Source organism: Drosophila montana, unplaced genomic scaffold, assembly GCF_035044405.1.
Source record: "Drosophila montana isolate Dmon_TW-CO22-7 unplaced genomic scaffold, ASM3504440v1 contig_779_1, whole genome shotgun sequence".
Taxonomy (NCBI): Eukaryota; Metazoa; Arthropoda; class Insecta; order Diptera; family Drosophilidae; genus Drosophila; species Drosophila montana.
This window is the reverse complement of record NW_026999075.1, coordinates 1,155,792-1,161,791: the sequence shown is the minus strand read 5'-3', so window position 1 is coordinate 1,161,791 and position 6,000 is coordinate 1,155,792.

Here is a 6,000-nt window from a genome sequence, read left to right as displayed (position 1 = left end):
AGTTTCACATAGCACAAATGCCCATATTGGTATTGTTTTTGTTTTTGATGTGTTTGTTATTCTTGCTTTTACTGTTGTTGTTGTTGTGCCAGTTTTGTTTGGCCTACAACAATTGACGTGGCCTCTCCTTTACCCGCTTAATGTGCCTCACAAATACTACGCTGTCGAAGACTTTAAAAATACACTTTTTAAGGATTAATCGATGAATTAATATTTAAATTTTATTATGACAGCAATAACTCGATAGAAGATAAATAATAGTGGATATCAAAATTGATACTATTAATCGCTTTAAAATTTCTTATGTTTATATCTGTTGGATTCTGCAGGAGTCGCATCGTTTTGTTAGCTAAGGATTTGTAGTATTTGATATTTACTTGGCATTTTACTGCCACGAACAACATTATTAAAATATGATTAGACAGGAAGTCAGCACGCTCCGAGCCATATTTCCAATTTCGTGTCCCATTTAATAGGCAGTGCTCTCTCTGCTTCTTTCATCCCGATTTTTTTGGATAGACATTACTTATGTACACGTTCTTCTTTCATTTTACGCGTACGTGTTAATACTGGCATATTGATAGAAATCCAGTAAATATCCTGTCAACACGCCGCATCAGGCAACCGTAACGTAGCTTCGGGCTGAGTTGTTGACGCTGTTGTTATTTCGAGATTCTCTTAAAAAGAGAACCAGCTCGGGTCAGGCTGACGCTAATAGCGACAGCTGCACGTTGCTAGCGATAACGGGCTACAACATTAAAGTACTTTGAGATTTATTTTTAAGGATTCCCAACTTCACTTGCCGCCCATCTGCTTACATTGTTCCTTATCTCCACTGGGCTCGCTTCTTTCAGGTTCGGCTCTGCAGCTTAAAATATAAAATTATGACAGCTTGTGGCTGTGCTTTGATGGCTGCGCGTGGTTAATGTTTCTGAATGGGTCGATGGCGGATTTTGCCATGGCTGCCAACACGGGCACTTAAAGACCTCGATTTGGCAGTTAACACTGGATGCAATATTGGAAAACAATAAATTGAATAGTTTTAATAATGAAAAGATCGTTTTATATATATTTCCATTGGGATACTTTTTTACCCTTACAGATTTTAAAGACATTTTAATAGAATATAATCTGTGGCTATAGAAAAAGATCGAAAACTTAACAAGTTTAGAAGAAATTATAATCTAAATCAGGTACTTCTTTTTAAATCGTTAAAAACCTGACGACAAAAGACACACAAATGGCGCATAAGGCAAAAGCGACCTTACAAGCTATTTAATAAATAAAAATATTTAAAAAAGGTTATATTTTTAGGTATTGCCCCAAATTATTTGCATAAGTTTGTTAATGTTCCAATTGCTATTTATTTGTTAATAAATATATCTGTAGATCAAGTTTTCCTTCAACATCCGTGATAATCCAATTACTATAATTACCCGACAAACTATCAGAAAAATATTGAACTGTTGTGAAATGTGGGCAAGTCTGATCTAAATTGTATCACTATCTATATATAAGAATTTCCTCATTATTTTAAGTAATTGCAACACAAATTTTTTATATTTAAAAGTTTTGAAAATTCTTTTAGAAGCATATATTTTTGTTTTTACCAGCTTTAAGCTCAATTCTTGACTTATCAGCACACCCCGATAAACATTACGCATCTACCATAAATTTGCTGCTCATTTTTTGTGTTCTTCATATATTTTTCTTTATTAAAAAATACTGAAGAAAAGCATAAATTGAAAATTGCGCCTTGGCTAATGCGCCGGCTACAGGTAAAGTGTCCCGCCGTGCGGCACCTGCCATACGCCATGCCAACACACCCCACCCACCCGGCCACTTGACTGATGTCAGCAGCTGAGCTAATCGAAAACGTGTTTAAGTAGCTACCTGAAGCATTTAATAAAATGAAATAAAAAGTAAAGAATATTGAAATGACACGGCAGTTGGCGCGTAAGGTGTGGGCGTGGGCAGATAACCATAATTGGGTGACGGGTTTCGTCAATTTTTAAAGTTCTTTACTCAAGGCAATGGCCACAACTTTAAGTTAAGGATGCACAGCTTCATCTCGTTGTCATTGCCGCAGCCCGTTCAAGTTTTGTACGTGCGGTTGCTTTGAGGTTTGGCTTCTAGTACACTTCATGTGTGAGGGGTATGTGTGTGTGATAAACATTCTTATCCTTGTCAGTGTATGCTCTCTTGGCAACCAGGCTGGCTGGCAGGCAGGCAGGCAGTCAGAAGTATGCACGGGCTTAGTGTCTAACAAATGTGCGCCGTGTGACAACGACAACGGCGACAGTGTGACGAAAACGATGGAGAAGAACGATGGGAAGGTGGTTGGGGTTAGGTGGAAGAGGGGCGGGCAAAAGGTGCCGCCTGCGGTCTCCTAGCCTTTGCCAGTAAATGCCTGTGTGTTTGTGTGTAAACGGAATGAACGGTAATCCGTCGTGTTTTGAATAACAAAATTTCCCGTACGAGATTCTCGTGCAGGCAGCTAACAAACCGCAAGCCATGTCCAATAGTAGAAGCATTAGTAGTTATAAATGCAACAACAACAACAACAGCAACAATAAAGTGCCCAGCCACGCCCAACACACATTATTTGCTTTTAAAGCACTCAAAGGATAAAGGATAACCGGTCCAAGACGTGCACGCACATTTTGCACACATTCCCGTTGGGTTTGTCAATAAAAATAAACAGCCTTTCCTGCATTTAGGCGTCGTCATTGTGTGACAATCGTCACCTGACCTTAAGCCACGCAAAACACAACCACCCACATACACACACCTGCACACAGATACACATACACATACATGCAAATACATTTTTAAAAGCTGCATTCCAATTCCCAGAGAATTTTCGAAATGAAAAACATATGAGCACTCGTGCAATGAATTGGAAACCATTTATATTAATTACCCAATAATAAGTAGAGGCATTTTAAGAAGAATTTTGTATATTTTAAATATCATGCTACATACAGCTAATTGTACCGTTTGCGCTGAATATAATATTTAAAAATATATGTTTTTTTTTTGGTTTTAAGCTGTCATTTCAAGCAATCAAAAGTTAACATAGGGAAAGTAAAATTTAAGATCTGTTTATTTATTTTCTGTGTGTGAACATCTTCCAATATCACCTGCAAATAATATAAAAAAAATTAAGGAATATAAATAGTATTATAGGGCTCTCCGAACGTCGTATCCTACTATTGCCTTTTGCCTATCCTCTACTAACGTTTCATTCATTATTTTCTAAGCTATCATTAGTTATTAGCTATTATTAGTTATAAGCTATAAATCTAAGTAACACTATTCCATTTAGTAACCTTGGATTTGAACCCGGATCCTCGTTAGCTACCGAGGAATAAAACGAGAAATAAATACTAGAAATATTCCATAACTTAAACAGTTGCTTAAAATATGTAAGCTAATATAAGTGACTAAACAAACAAAATGAGCTACTCTCAAAAGTCTGGTGAAATAATTTTCCCAAAATTCTGGCTTAATTGGTAGGAGCAAAACTGCTACGTCTTAAATGATTAGGGTCGGTTGTTCTGTGAAACAGCGCCTCCAATTAACAACACTGCTCATTCCTAGTGTTTTTTCGGGTGTAATAAATTTAAATTTAAAAGGTAAACAAATCCGCGTCCGAGTGGATGTTGAGTCGTATTTGTAATCGGGGAGGAAGTCGACCGTTTTATCGGGTGTCTCGCAGCTGGGTTAGAAATTAATAAAAAGTGCCCGACGCAGGCATTGACTTCACTTTTCAGGTGGACTAGGTTGGCAAGGCAAGGCCCCAACTATTTAGCTTCTTTTTCTTTTTCTGTTGACAACATTTGCACTTTATCCTTGTCACTTGTTATCGTTTGTGCTGTTGCGCCATTATTCCTTCTACGATGACGACAAGACAGAGGAGCTGGGAACGGAGAACAGGACTGAGGACGAAGCGTTTCTCTTGAGAAATTGCGGCACAAAAGTCAACGTGTAACGAGAAAATAATAAATGCCATTAATACAAGCGTGGCGGGACGAAATCAACGCAACACAGGACAAAGCACCGCACCGCACCGCACCGCACCGCACCGGATGTGGCGTTCAAAACGAATGAAGTATGAAATTGAAAGCCGCACTACAGGTTAAAAAATGTACCGGCAAAGAGACAAGAACATAAACATCAACCAACAAAAATAAAAAGGTGCAAAAATCAAATGGTCAAACATTATTTAGAATCGGGAACCCGGTCTAGATGGCAGGCAAGTGTGCACGGGTTAAACTCAATACTGAATACAATAGCTGTGATACTCTTATCGCTGCTCAGGCAGAACTTAAGGCAACAGGTTTATAATTCAGTCAATATCAACGTAAATCAAAAAATTTACTTTTATTGATGGTCATCGTCACAAAAGTCATTAAACAAATTCTAGTTATTTCTCATTATCAGAAGATTAATTTAAAGCCGCCTTTTTACATTAATTAGTGTAATATATCAAAGTTAACCAGGGGATGTCAACATGTAAATATTTTCCAAATAATTAAGTATGCTAAAGTGCGTTTTCGACAGTCGATACTATTTCATATGAATGCGGAAAAGGAAATATTTATGTTTGTGTATCTATAATGATACGTCGAAGAATTGTTTAACAGCGGGCAAAAGTCATGCCATAACATTTAAGCTTGAAAGGATTTAAAGCGGCTTAAGGAATAAGTCAGAGTATATTGCAAATTGGTTTCGTATCGCTACGCATAGATACCGTTTTATATGCAGTAATACCTTGTGATGACGTCACCTGGAATCTCTTTTAATAAAGTAAATTAAGTGATTTGTGTTTGTGTTATGAATGGAAGAGGTAAGAGTATAATTATTTTCCTAACAAGTTTTTACCTTTGTTATAACTAGTAAACCTTGACTTTATCACCATTTTAATTATAATTATTGTAATTATTATACTTATTTATAATACCAATAAGACTTAATAAATACGAAGTTCGTTAACCACTAAATGACTGACATCATCAATTTGAGCAATAGGTTTCGACATATTTCTAATTTACCCAGCCCAAAATATATAATATATACTACTTATTTGAGAGTGCATAAAACACTAAATACAAACATAAATAAATTAATGCATATCTAGCATAATGCCTAAATGGCAAACGCAATTTATATTTCAAACAAACAATCAAGCCACACACAAATAGTTCATCGCTTATTATTATTTTGCTGCAAATTGAGAGGCTTTAACATATCTGAGCTGACAAAAACATACATAATACCAATCTAAATGCAGCTGCTATGAAATCTCAAGACATCTTGGCCATTTTGCATATTCACAGCAAATTCAATAAAATTCCATGCAATCTGCCAGTGCAAGGGGGAATTTCAAGTACTTGGCACAAACCAAAACAAAAGTGGCCGTTGCACAGAGCCAAGGCGCATACAAATCAAGTAGACGAGCATCGGCAACAACAACAACAAAGGCGACTCTCAACCAGAGTCGCAGTCACATCACAGCATCGTGGGAATTGTGCTGGAACGGAGCAAACGTTGACGAGGCACGGGCCAGGCACATGTCAGACCGGCTCCATTCCCAAGGAACAACTGAACTGCAAGCGGCAAACACTTTTTGCCAACAAACACTGAAAAAAACCAGCTAGTCATTGTTGTTGTTCTCGCTGATTTTGTTGTTGTTAGTTTAAAGCCAGCTAGGCCGCTGATCGTGCATTGGCCTTTTGGACGTTGTGCTGTTGTCCTTTGTTTTCTGCACTATATGTGAAGTGAAAGAAAGAAAATGGGGCAAGCGCTATGTCCTGTGCCCAGGTCCTATGTCCTGCCGCAGTGGTGGTGACTATTGTCTGCAATTGCAACGCTTTTTTCTATTTGTTTCCCCGACGCGGTGGTAAAAGACAACAACAACAACAATTTCAAATGCAAATGAGCGCGCGCTGTTTCCAGTAACAACAATAGTCTCTAGAAAAGAAAGAGAGAGAGAGA